This window comes from Furipterus horrens, unplaced genomic scaffold (genome assembly GCF_987537825.1).
Source record: "Furipterus horrens unplaced genomic scaffold, mFurHor1.1.pri manual_scaffold_6, whole genome shotgun sequence".
NCBI classification, from domain to species: domain Eukaryota; kingdom Metazoa; phylum Chordata; class Mammalia; order Chiroptera; family Furipteridae; genus Furipterus; species Furipterus horrens.
In genome coordinates this window covers 167,974,070-167,988,089 of record NW_028327176.1, presented here as the reverse complement: position 1 = coordinate 167,988,089, position 14,020 = coordinate 167,974,070, and the positions used below count along the sequence as shown (strand labels likewise).

Sequence of the window (14,020 nt, the reverse complement as noted above, 5' to 3'; positions counted from 1 at the left end):
TAAGCACAGTGGCCCAGATATTGGCACTGAAGCCTGGAGCCTTAGGTGCAAATTTAAGCCCACTATTCTGCAGCTACGTGAGTTTGTTCAAGGTACTCAACTGTGCCTCAGTTTCCTTGTCTGTAAGAAGGCAGTGATACCTTTCTTAGGAGCATATAAAGATGAAATGAAATGAAATGTGATACTATGTGTAATGGCCTTAGTACATATAAATACGAATGGTAGCTATTATCGATATACCATAGCACCTATACATTTTCCATAAGACTCACTTTTCTACCTGACCATGAAACTTAAGCCACCTGACAGTTGTGTCCTACTGGCCTTGGGTCTTCAGCTCTGGGCACAGCTCCTGACAGTGGTGCTTAAAGAATGTTTGTTGAATGTTTATTGAATGAATAACTCAAATCTAGACTCAAGTCAATGATGGTGAGTTGTAAACAATGTTCAGAAAAACCTATCTTTACCCTGGGACAAATGAACTTTGAACTTGTGACACTGGATTCTGCATCTGATTTGAGGGCTGAACTGAACAGTTCTGCTGTGCTACTTGTAGACACTTAATAGACAACTAAAAAATTCAATGAAGTAAGTTATGATTTGAAGACCTGGATTTATTACCAGCTGCAAAGCAATGCTATGTTGTATCTTAGAGAAAGTTACTCAACATTAGTTTCTCCTATTTTCATTATAGGATAAAACAGAATATACTTTCAATTTAAAGAGCAATGAATTCTAGACCTCTGGATAAAAACCAAAGAAATCTGCATGAGGCAATGTTATAAATCTGTATTGCTTACAATTAGATCTAATCTTTAAACTATGTCTGAAGGAATAAAAAATGCCACAAAATGGTTATTTCCCTTCTTTCAGAAAAAATAATAAGATGGCCCATTTATTAAATTTCTTCAGGAAACACAATCCTTAAATTATGATGAATGCTTTATTTGAGACTGTCAAAATTATTATGATAAATTATATGTAAACACAGGACTAGCAGTTTCAGGATGTGAAAAAAAGTTTAAAAAAGTTAATTTTAAAATATGCTGAAATAAATTGGGTATTTTTATATGTAAGTGGTATTGGACTAAATAAAAATCTTTTGTTTCTTTCCTCTAATTTGGGGCTGTGGGGTTTTATCACGAAGATCATCTGTAAGTAATTGACTTCTGTCCTTTGATGGATGGAATTACTAGGCCTTTAAACCATAAAAAAGAAGAAGAAAAACCCCATATGCAACAACAACAATAAAAGCAGACTAGCAACTGTAACCTCAAAGGAGACCAAAAAGCAAAATACAATTCAGAGAGGTAGAAAATGTTTGATGCAGAACCAAGGGAAGGTCTTGGTGTCATGGTGTCATTGCTGGGCCCTCCTAGCAAGAGCTGTGCCTGCTCAGGGGTAAAGCCACCCATGGTGACATCTGGCACTGGGCTGTGAAGTCTTAAGAGCAGGTTTGGGGAAGAAAACATTTAAAATTATTCTAAGGGCCTAAGAAATTCAAGGGATATAATTGAGTTTTCGAAGTAACAATGTGTTGTTCCGGAAACCTAGTCCCAAGTCCATCTTAGTAATTATTGCTCTAAGTAACAAATTTTAATTCAGGATATTATGAAAGAAAGGAGATTATGTCACACTGTATAGGGAAATTAAAATTTTCAAAAGTTTTTGGAGACTCTCTATTATAAAATTAAATATAATAGCATGACATAAATACAATACATATGTAACTCATTGTGGATGGGAAATATCAGAACTAATATTTGATGAATATTTTGTATATAACCGTGCACTGTGTGGGGTTTTTCAATATCTCACTTAATTTTCACAATCACATTGTGAGGTAGGAAATAGAGACTCATATATTTAGTTTACTCGTTAGGGTCCAGTCACCTAGTAAGTGATGAAACCAGAATTTTAAAAATATAGTATAAAATTAATATTTTTTCACTGTTTAAAAATTCAAATACAGAAAGCCATTAAGTGAAAAGCAAAAATCTCTAACTTCTACCACTCACATTTCACTTCCCATAAACACCATTAGTAGTTTCTTATATTTTTTTCTGAACTTTTTCTATATATACATATATGCAATCACATACATTTATGTCTATTGCTGTTTATTTGTTGTTTCGATCTTTAGAGGCTAATGGGGTTGCATTATTTTGACAATTCCTTTTATATTTAGTGTGATCTCTTAGAAAATGTTTCACTTCAGCATGTATAGATCTATCATTCTTTTATGATTGTGTGATAATATATTATCTGAATCTAGACATAATTTAATCAGCAACATTTAATTATTTCCAGCTTAATGCCAGTATATACTTTCTCTCTGTATTAGTTTGCATAGGCCACCATAACAAAATACCAAAGACTGGGTGGCTTTAAACAACAGAAATTTCTTTCTCACTCTTTGGGAGGCTGGGAAGTCCAAGATCAAGATGCCAGCAAGATAGGCTTCGTTCTGAGGTTTCTCCTCTTGGCTTGTAGATGGTTGGGGCTTCAATATATGAATTTGGAGGGAGGGGATGGGATGCAACATTCAATCATAATGCTCTCCAACGTTGCCTATTAAACTTTTTAAATGTTGTCAAACTGATAAGTGAAAAAAAAGGACATCATTTTCATTTCCATTTGTTTAATTATTGATGTCCTTTAGCATCTTTCTTCCCTGTAATCTCTCGCTATGAAATTTTTGTTCATGTTTTTGCCCATTTTCACTATTGGGTTTTTTGTTCTGTTTTATCAGAACATTTTTGTGTTATAGGTCTTAGCCCTTTGTTTGACATAAATGTTGCAAATATTTTCTCCATTGTTTTGGTAATTTACTGTTTACTTTTCTTAGCTCAGTTGAGTGTTGCTTCTATTTCTTTCCTCTATTAACACTTAGTTCATTTCTCTAGGGTAGGAGAACAGGTCACATAAAATGACATTGGAGTGTCCATGTATTTTATCACACACTTCTGTCTTGCCTGTCATTCTGAGGTGTGGAACTATATGAGTAACCCTATAAGATGTTCCCATTTCTGCAGTTTGTATTCTCAATAAAACATGTTGGTTCATGCCATCTCTCTACCTTGCATAGGATTAGCAGAAATCCAGATATACTCACACCTTTGATGTATGTATTGTTGCATCAAAGAGCATGTGTTGACCAATAGAATGGTTGGAAAAGTTTTCTGAGCCTTTATATGAATTTGAACCGTGTGTACTTTTAATTCCATGAATTACCAGATTTTGACATGTAGTTTTGATACAGAGAGATCTGATTAAGGTCACTGGGGAGAAGTAGGAGGGGCTGTAGGAGGAGTTTGCCGAGGCAACGGTAAACAGTCTAGGATAGGATTGGCTGAGACGCTGATGCCTCCAGAGCACGTGGAAATAAAAGAGGCCTGGCTCTTTGGCTCACAAGCTTTTCTGACCTTTTCTGGCTCCTGAGCCTGCTCTGTCTCAGGCTCTGACTCTGGCTCTTAAGCTCGCTTTCAGGCTCTTCTTCCTTGAAGGTGCCTGGATGATGGTGCTGCAGCTGCCTGTGTTTCCCAACGAACAGTATTTTGGATGGGAAGGAAAACCAGGCACAGTCTATGATTAGGCTGGCCTGGCAGAGGGTGGCAGGTTTATTCTTTGGGTGTTCTAGAGGGAACACGCTCTGAAGTAGAAGCCTGTCATTCTTCCAAAAATTGTGTAGCTTTTGTGTATTTTATTTTAGTTTGTAAATTAACCCTACAGAAATTACCAGGGAAAAGCTAGGAGAACCCAGGTGTTCGAGTTTAGCCTTAATTGATAGGCTTAAGTAACTGCCTTTGGATAAAGACTCCTTTCTTTTATCACCAAACTTTTGCCTCTGGAATTTTGCCTACAGGGTGGCAGCAGGCAGCAGGATCCCAACTTGCTATCTGGTAACAGGTTAACCTTAAAAATAATTCAGTTTTTCACTTAAAGACAGCTTATACCTATAAAGATGTAAGCAATAGCATGTCAAGGAATAATTAGCAAGATCTAGTCTTGATATTATATTTTCCTAATTACAACACACACAAATAACAAAGGCTTTAAAGACGTCTGCTTCATATAATGAATTGTCAGTAAGGGGTGAAACAATGAGCTCCAATTAAGGAGAAAAAATTCACATATGAAATAATTACATTCAATAAAAAATGGTATGTGCTAAGTTGTATAGAGCTGAGTATAGTTCAACTGCCTACTATAAATTATGATGTGCTAGACACATTTTCTCCTTTATTTTTTGTAATGGATTAAAAGTCGATTTGTACTTCTACCTTATAAATAAAGTGACTGAGTTTCAGTAAGGTTAAGCAATTTGCCTCAGGTCACACAGCCAGTTAAGCACCAGAGGTTGGATTCCAAACCAAGTGTTTGGCTTCAGGCTACCACACAGTAATGCCTCTTGAAAGAAGTTCAGAGAAACAACGCAAATGTGAGCCAAAATAATCAGAGAGGACATCCAGTGAAAACAAAACCGGGACTTTCAGAATGAGAAGGATTTTAATATGTAAATTTGAATAAGGGGATGTATTGAATGGAAAAAAACTGTAAAGGAAGTCATGGAGGTCACACTGAACAAGATGTGTAAAGGGAAGGGACCCCAGTGACTGGGAATTTATGCATATGGGACTGTGCAGGTTATATACAGCCAATGACAGAGGGCCCTGAGTCAGAAAAAAACAACTGTGGGCTTGATCAACTACAGGATGGGTGGTGTGGAACCATTGACCATTATCGGTCAGGCTAACAAGGTGAAAGTGCTGGTTTGGGAAAATTGTCTGGCTGGAATATGGAGTGTCCAAAAAGAAAGCACCTAAACATCCAAGACGAAAGAGGATTGGAAGTCTAAGATTAAGGCCCCTGGTGTCAGGTGAAGACTGCTTCCTCATTGATGACTGTCTTCTCTGCAGTCCTCACATGGTGGAAGGGGCGAGAGAGCTCTCTGGGGTCTCTTTTATAAGGGCACTAACTCCACTTCTGAGGGAGCTGCCCTCATGACCTCCCAAAGACCTCATCTTCTAATACCATCCCTGTGGGGAGTAGAATTTCAAGATAACAAAATGTTTTGGTGGGGGACAGAAATATTCAGTCCATAGCACCCATGGGGAACATTATGTTTAGAGTTTGTCTCCTCTGACACAAGATTGCTGGGCATTTACACTCCCTTATCTTTCCTCTTCCCCAGAGGAATATGCATTTTCTGGTACTTCTTGCTCTCTGCAAAGTTAGCTCAAGATCAGGCCATGGAGGAAAGTCACAGATGCAAGTGATTAGAACTAAGGCACCCCGTAATTGGGTGATGGACACACAGAAAAGGTTCAAGGGGCCTGAAGTGATCTTGGTGGAGCATCGGTCCTGTCCCACCTATGACCCTGTCAGTGAAGATACAAGGGTGTCAGTGTGGTGCTTAGGAGCACTGACTGCTGACCCAGTGCTACCAGAGGTCAGAATCTGGGCTCTGATACTTGGGCAAGTTTCTTAACTGACATGGGTTTTATTTTCTGCATCTATACAAAATGTGTGATGAATTGGTTCTAAGTTCATAAGGTTATTTTGAGGATTAAAGTCCATATAGAGGCTAGAGCATTAGAGATTGATGGAAAGTAAGAGCTAGTGTGATGTGACTTGCTTGAGGTCCCATCACTCAGCTGATTAGAGGCACAGCTAGGAAGTGAACTTGGTCTCCTGACCTCCAGGTCCTTCCACTAGTTGACCCGTCCCACAGGTTGAGCAATGAGGACCCTAGAGGGGGAGTGAGGATGAAGAAGGGACAAGAGACACAAGGAGAGGAGACAAGACAGTGCTCTGATCAAGTCTCATTTATTCTTAGTCAAAACAGCATTCTTATAGCTCAGGAGAAGAGGAATTTTTCATTCGGTGGGAACGCAGCTGCAGCTTGGGCGTTATCTGGTAGATATGAGTTAAACTGCAGGACAGCAATCCCAGGAACAGAAAGAGGGTCGTTGCCCTAGTAAGGAGTAAACAACTATTATGGGATGGTGAGGCTATGCCAAGCAGAACTTTAGGATGTCAGTTAGTAAGACTTCAGCTGAGGAACTTTTTAGTTCCCCACACTACTCCTTTCTGGCCATATAGGTGTTAATTTAAAATTTCTTAGAGTAGCTAAGTATTCTCTAGTTTGTTGAATATCTTGTTACATAAAATCACTATAAAGTGAATCTTCTTTATGAAATTTTGAGTTTCTTACCTTAGAATGTATTCTTCATTGTTATTATGAAAGATAAAGGCACTCTATGCACAGTTTGCAAAAAATGTAATTTTCCGTGTCCCACATACAATGTGTTAATATAGCCTCAGAAGCTACCTTAGAGTTAATTAATAATCTATTAAAAACTCAAAGAACAATATATACACTAAGCATATTGTATTAGAAAATTTCTTAAATGTAATTTTCTTTTTTGTTTGTTTTTACATTCTTGAGGTATTTGGCAAAAGAACCTAATTAATTCATATTTTGAAATAAATGACTGTAAACCACAATGTTTTATCTCTCTCAAGGATCCTTGCTTATTCATGAAGAAAACAGCCTTAATACTAGGTACCTATGTGGAGTTTCAGGAATTAGTAAGCAAGGGAGAAAGACATTGTGTGTGTTATAGAGGGTGATTTTCCCCCTCATATTGCTTTCCAAGGGCATTTATTGGACTAACTTTTTTATTAACTTACTCAGATCCAATTAAGATGAAAGAGTAAAACAAAAGCAAATAGTTTTATATGGCAAGTTTCCTAAGAAAATATAAAAGATAATTTCAGATAGCACATACATAAATGCACATACATCTTGATGAATTAATATATAGTTACTTGTGTTTGGTTATTAATGAGGACTGTTGGTTGCAAGTAACAGGAACCCAACTTGAACTAGTTTAGAAAATCCAAAGGAATGTTTTGACTCATTAAATAGGAGGAAAATTTGACTAAATAAGCCACAGAATGGCAGGGATACAACTGGTTTCAGACACGACTTGTTAGGTATTTAAACCCTGCCAGGACTGTCTTGTCTTGTCCTTGGAATTTTTCTGTGTGTGAATTGTGTCTCATTTTGCGCTGACTTCTACAATCTCCAGCTTCTAGAGGGTGATATTTCGCTTCCCCCCCCCCCCATAGTTTGAAAATCCCAAGAAAAGATTGATGTGTTAGGTACCCATCCCTGATTTGGCCAATAGTGGCTGGCAGAGCATGCTGGTGCTTGATGATGGTACTTCCCATGCAAATTCAGGGTTGCAGTGGGGGGTTAATTTTTTTCCCAGAATAAGTAACTCTCACTCAGATCTCCCCTGTTTTTCATTTCTTTTATCATCTCTATCCTACTTGACCATCACTTCCTGAGCTTTAGCTGCCAAGTGCATTCAAGCTGTGGGCCCTTGACACCACATCAGCAAGGCAGGTTTTGTTTGGAACCTGACCATTTTTAGAGTGGATTACCTGTGAGATAATCATTCCCTTACTCAGTTTGATTGCCTCTTTAGAGTGGATTACCTGTGGGATAATCATTCTCTTACTCAATTTGACTGCTTCTTATAAATTGGGTACCCCTGTCCTACCATGATCACATGAGCATATCAGCATGATCTTATAGTCATCTACCTACACTGCTAGTTCTGGCTAAAGTATCCTCATACGCAGCATCTCTTTATGAGCCAGATGCTCTTGGGATAACCTCTGTTGGAGATGGTTTACTGGCTTTTACATGGATAGCAACCTGTGCCTTGAGTGAATGTATAAAACAAGGTGCCAGGAAGAAAAGTGATAGGGATTTACAAAATTTCCAACTCATTACAGAGTCCACCCATCATCTTTCTCATTTTGTTTTCATTTTAATTTATTGAATTGCAAATTGTTTGTGGAGAGCTATGTTCCAGTCATGTTTCAACAAGCAACATCTTAAGTGGGTATACTTGGGACAGCAAGTACAGGGAAACTGTTCGTGAGACCTGTTAATAGCCTCCTGTTTTTCTCACACCGAGCTATACTTAGACGAGTCAGGAAGGGCACTTTCCCCCATTTTTATCCCACGAAATAAAATCTAAAGCAAGATACACATATATTTAGCTATAGATTATAAAATCTATTTAACATCAATCATGAAACGGAGAGCATGTATATTTGTGAAAGGCTCATGTCACAAATAAATGGAGGGACATTTATGACCTAAGTATAAAATGTACAAGTCTGCAAATTGTTAGTTTATGATACAAAAATTGAGAGAGGTGGATGTATTAGCTTTCTATGAGACCATAATAAATAACCACAAGCTGGGTATCTTGAAACAGCAAAAATTTAATCTCTCACAGCTCTGGAGGCCTGAAGTCCAAAATCAAAGCATCAGCAGGGCCGTGCTCTCTCCATAGGCTCTGGAGAAGAATCCTTCCTTGTTTTATCCAGCTTCTGGTGGTTTCTGGCATCCGTTGGCTTGTGGTAGCTTGACTCCAATATCTACTTCTGTCTTCACATGGCCATCTTCTCTTTCTGTGTGTCAGAATCAGAATTTCCTTCTCCTTTTCTATAAAGACACTAGTCATTGGATTTAAGACTCACCATAGGACAGTGGGACTTCATCTTAACTAATTATCTGTAGAAGACTATTTCCAAATAAGATCACATTCTGAGGTTCTGGGGAATTAAGCAAAATAGAGCCAATGGCCCTGACCTACTCTGATCAAAGTTATCCCATTCCCTGGGACTTATACCCTGCCTTTCCACAGGCATAGTCTTGGTTTCTCACTTAATTATTCCACACAACTGTCTTAAAATTCCTTCTTCAGAAATTCACCTGTTCTTTGGGAGTCTGATGACCCATATATTTTCTCCCACTTTAGTAGCCCCTTAATTCAGTAGTTAGCTTTACATATAATTTATCTTTGTCTATTTCATCTCTTACATCCATTCTATTTTGCCAAAATAATTGCTTTTTCCAAGTTGTCTTATCTTTTCCTATGATTAGTGCTCAGGAGTGAATGCATAAAGTTTCCTTGTTGTCTTATGAATGTATTTTTTTTTCTTAGGAAATCCTCATTTTCTAACCTATACCCTCAATTTGTAATCTGTAGGTTGGATTTCAGTTTAATTTTCCTTGAAGCTCTCACCAGGTTTCAAGGAGATACTTTGTCATTTCCTCTATTTTGGAAAGGCCACAGGCTCTCTCTTCTCTTTAAAGATCAAGGGGTGCTTGGACTGGAGTAGCAAGGAGAGCAGGAGACAACTCCCAGCCCATAGGCTCCCTAGCTGCCATTGCTCACTGCTGGCAAGGCTGTATGGTGATTCTTGGTAGTGGCTGTGGTGTCATCACCCTTATTGCTGACATCTGTCAGCAACGTGCCTTATTGAAGCCTTTCTTCCTCCCTCTCACAGCAGCAGCTGGCAGGATCCTTGGTACATCTCCAATGTGTCTTCCTGCAATAACATGTCACAGTTTAGAAGCACTGACTCTGGGGTCAGACCAGCCCGGTAACAAATCCCCATCTACCACATCCTAGCTATGGTACTTTGGGCTTGTCCCCTAATCCTCTGAGTCTCAATTTTCTCATCTAATATTTACTTTATAGACTTGTTATAAATATTAACTGAAATATGTCAAATGACGAATATAGTGGCTGGCAGGTAGTAGGTGCTGAAGAAAAGACAGAAGTTATTATTATTATTCCCAGAATGCATTGGTACCTTGGAAGCTTGGTGTTGATTTCAGCACTTCCTACATTTAAAAAAAAAAAAAAGGTGACTTCCGACCAAGATGGAGACGTATACAGACACGCAGCATCTCCTTCCACAAATAAGAAGAAATACAACTACCTCAAAACTAAAGACAACCAGAATTTCCAGAAAATCAAGCTGCATGGAAGTCCAACAAACAAAGATATAAAGAAGAAATACTCATCCAAACAGGTAGGAGGGGCGGGGCGGTGGCAGAGGGATGTGGTGAGGTGGCAGCAGCAATGGTGGCAGTGGCAGGTTGCCGGAAAGCACAATAGCACATTTTTAAAAATCAGGAGGGACACCTGGGGAGCACTCCCAGCACCAGACCAGAGCATACAGCTCACGGTCCCAGAGGAGGTGAAAATAAAGCCTCATTGCTTCTGACTGCAAACTAGTGGGGGTTGGGCAGAGGAAGAAACTGCCGGTCTCTCAGCAAAGTCCATTTGTTTAAAGGGCTCCCATAGTCCTAGAACATCTGCAGACCCACCCACTCTGCAATCAATGGCCAAGGCAACAACTAGAGAGGCGCCAGTCCCATACAAAGTGGGAGAATGCCTGGAAAAGGGGCAAGTGCTGAGCAAGCGACATTGTTTCCTCTTAGACCCCTCCCCCACAGACAGCGCCACAATGTGGTGAAACAGGTCGCCCTGTACTGATGAATACCTAAGGCTCCACCCATTACAATGTAACAGGAGTGACAGCTCTACCTAAAACACAAAGGCAAACAAACACAGGAGCCTGTTAAGATGAGGAGACAGAGAAGTATGACCCAAAAGGGGAAACAGATCAAGGTTCCAGTGGGGGAACTAAGTGGTGAGGAGATAGCCAACCTAACAGATGCAGAGTCAAAAACACTGGTGATAAAGATGCTCATGGGCTTGATAGATATGCTTAAGTACAGCAAACACATAAGAGAAGAAGTGAAGGCTATGCTAAGTGAAATGAAGGAAAATCCACACAAAACCAATGGTGAAGAAAGGAAACTGGGGTTCAAATCAATGATTTGGGACATAAGGAGGAAAATAACAGTCAACCAGTGCAGAATAAGGAAGTGAGAATTGAAAAAAAAAATGAGAAGAGGCTTAGGAACCTCTGGGACAACTTTAAACGTGCCAACATCCAAACCATAGGGGTGCCAGAAGGAGAAGTGGAAGAGCAAGAAATTGAAAATTTATGTGATAAAATAGTGAAGGAAAACTCCCCATATTTGGTGAAGGGAATGGACATACAAGTCCAGGAAGCACAGAGAGTCCCAAACAAGCTAGACCCAAAAAGGACCACACCAAGACACATCATCATTAAAATGCCAAAGGTTAAAGATACAGAGAGAATCTTAAAAGTAGCAAGAGAAAAGCAGAGAGTTACCTACAAAGAGGTGCCTGTAAGACTGTCAGCTGATTTCTCAAAAGACACTTTGCAGGCAAGAAGGGACTGGCAAGAAGTACTCAAGGTGATGAAAAGCAAGGACCTACAACCAAGACTACTCTATCCAACAAAGCTATTATTTGGAATGGAAGGGCAGATAAAGTGCTTGCCAGACAAGGTAAAGCTAAAGAAGCTCATCATCACCAAACTATTATTATATGAAATGTCAAAGCGACTTACTTGAGAAAAATAAGATCAAAATTATGAACATTAAAATAACAAACTCACAACTATGAACAACTGAATCTAAAAAATAAGAACAAAATCCAACTAAGCAAACCAGAATAGAAACAGAATCATAGGTATGGGGATCATTTGGAGGGTTATCAGCTGGGAGGTGGAAGTGGGGAGAAATGGGGAAATGGTGCAGGGATTAATAAGCATAATTGGTAGATACAAAATAGACAGGGGGAAGTTAAGAATAATATAGGAAAGGGAGAAGCTGAAAAACGTATATACACGATCCATGGACATGAACTGAGGGGGTGGGATTGCTGGAGGGAAGGGCGGTACTGGGTAGAGGTGAGCAAAGGGGAAAAAACCTGAAACTACTGTAACAATATAATCAATAAAATATACTTTAAAAAGGCACTTTAAGACATTCACTTGAAGCACCTTTTTTCCCTTTTTATTGAATTTATTGGGGTGACACTGGCTACCAAAATTATAGAAGTTTCAGGTGCACAATTCTGCAACACATCATCTGTACACTGTATTGTGTGATCACCACCCAAGTCTTCTTCCATCACCATTTATCCCCCTTGTACCTTTCTGAACCTTTCCCTCCCCTCCTCCCCCAAGAAATCACTGTTGTCCATGTCCATGAGCTTTTTCTCTTTTTTTCTTTTTTGCTCGATCCCTCCACCCCTCCGCTCCTGACAGCTGTCAGCCTGCTTTCTATCTATGAGTCTGTCACTATTTTGTTTCTTAGTTCATTTTGATCATTAGATTCCACACGTGGGTAAAATTGCATGATACTTGTCTTTCCCTGACCGGTTTATTTCACTTAACATAATGATCTCCAGGTCCATCTATGCTGTTGCAGAGGGTAAAGTTTTCTTTTTTACAGCTGAGTAGTACTCCATTGTGTAAATGTTCCACGGGTTTTTAATTCACTCATCTACTGATGGACACTTGGGCTGCTTCCAAATCCTGGTTATTGTAAACAAGGCTGCAATGAACATAAGGGTGCATGTATTTTTTTTTGAATTAGGGTTTTAGGATTTTTTGGATATAATGCTAGCAGTGGAATCGCTGGTTCAAAAGGCAGTTCCATTTTTAGTTTTTTGAGGAAATTCCACACCATTTTCCACAGTGGCTGCACCAGTCTGCATTCCCACCAACAGTGCAGTAGGGTTCCCGTTTCTCCACATCCTCGCCAGCACTTGCTGTTTGTTGATTTGTTGATGATGGCCATTCTGGCAGGTGTGAGGTGGTATCTCATTGTGGTTTTAATATGCATTTCTCAGATGATTAGTGATGCTGAGCATCTTTTCATATATCTATTGGCCATCTGTATGTTCTCTTTGCAAAAGAGTCTATTCAGGTCCTTTGCCTCTTTTTACGCATCTTAATGGCAGGCACCACCTAGCCTCACGTCTCTGCATGCACACTCTTGGCTCACTCTTGCTATGCCTTGATGAAGACCACTAGTTTCTGTAGCTGCCTTGGCAACAACCAACAGTTTTGCCTTACCAATTCCTTTCTAAGACCTACCTTGTCAAAGTTCAGTACAGCCTACAGGTTCTTCTTGAACTTAGAAGGCACTTAGCAAAAATCTCACATGCGCCTATACATTTTACTGTGGACATATTAGCAATGCCCTGTCCCCCATGGAGTACTGAGGTGCCCACATAAATCAAGTGTCCCAAGAAAGTTCAAACTAGATGTGGAAAGTAAAATCTAATAGAAAGTCTGGGTTATCCTTTTGTGTAACCATGGTATGTTATGCAACCATGTTTGAATAGTAACTGTCATTTCCAAGCAAATAAGAAAACAGTTTCTGCCTTCAGGGCACACAGTGTTTTAGAGACAAGGCAAGTGCCGACAAAGCCACATGCAATGTCACTTCTGGATATGTGATATTAAAAATGTACATATTTTGAAAGGCATGACTCACTGTGCAACTCAAAATCAAGCTGGATTTAGAAACTCAAATTGGCTGCCTATTCAGAGCTCTGCCTACTACAGTACATACCATTTCCCTCTCCTGCTGCTTAGATTTTACTATTAAAAAAAAAAAAAAAAGAGGTAAAACTATGTAGAAAATCAAAATGGAAAGCCTTAGGAGAAAATAACTGAAAACACTTCATCTTTATATGCATGTCTGAAACAGAGAATAAGAGAGGATTTCAAAATGCATTGCTTGCATTTGAGTAAATAAGGTTAAAAGCAGAAGTGTGGACGATCCCTAAGACAGCTTAACTTTGGAAATTTATGGACACATGAGGGCTTATTTGATAAACAGAAGGTTCAAAGAACCATGTAACTGATGGGAACACCAATAACCCAGCAAGGCTAAGTACAAGGTTTATGCGTTTGCTCTGGATGGAAGGCTCTTTGGGATGTGAGGATATGCTTAGCTCACTCTGAGCTCCTGGACTGAAGTGGGAGAGTGTTTCGAAGGAAGGGAACTCACAGAAGGTGCAGTGGAAGGAGCCCTGCTGCCGTGGACTGTGCTTTTACTCTGAAGACTAACTTCTCTGCTTATTGTTTTCACTGGTTTCTGCCTCCCCTCTGCTCCTTTGAGTGGGGGTCACAAGAGCACATCACTACAGTGTTTTCTGTCTTCCCTCCCAAATTCTAATAGTAAAATTCTTAATAAAATTTGTCTTTAAATCCTAAAATAAAAATATCCATGATTGAGCCCTAC

General features: G+C 39.3%; 1 protein-coding gene across 1 annotated transcript in view; it reads left to right on the top strand.

The window, feature by feature from the left end:
- MOXD1 (monooxygenase DBH like 1) overlaps positions 1 to 14,020 on the top strand; it is a 78,400-nt gene that overhangs the window by 43,060 nt on the left and 21,320 nt on the right. The window lies entirely within an intron of this gene.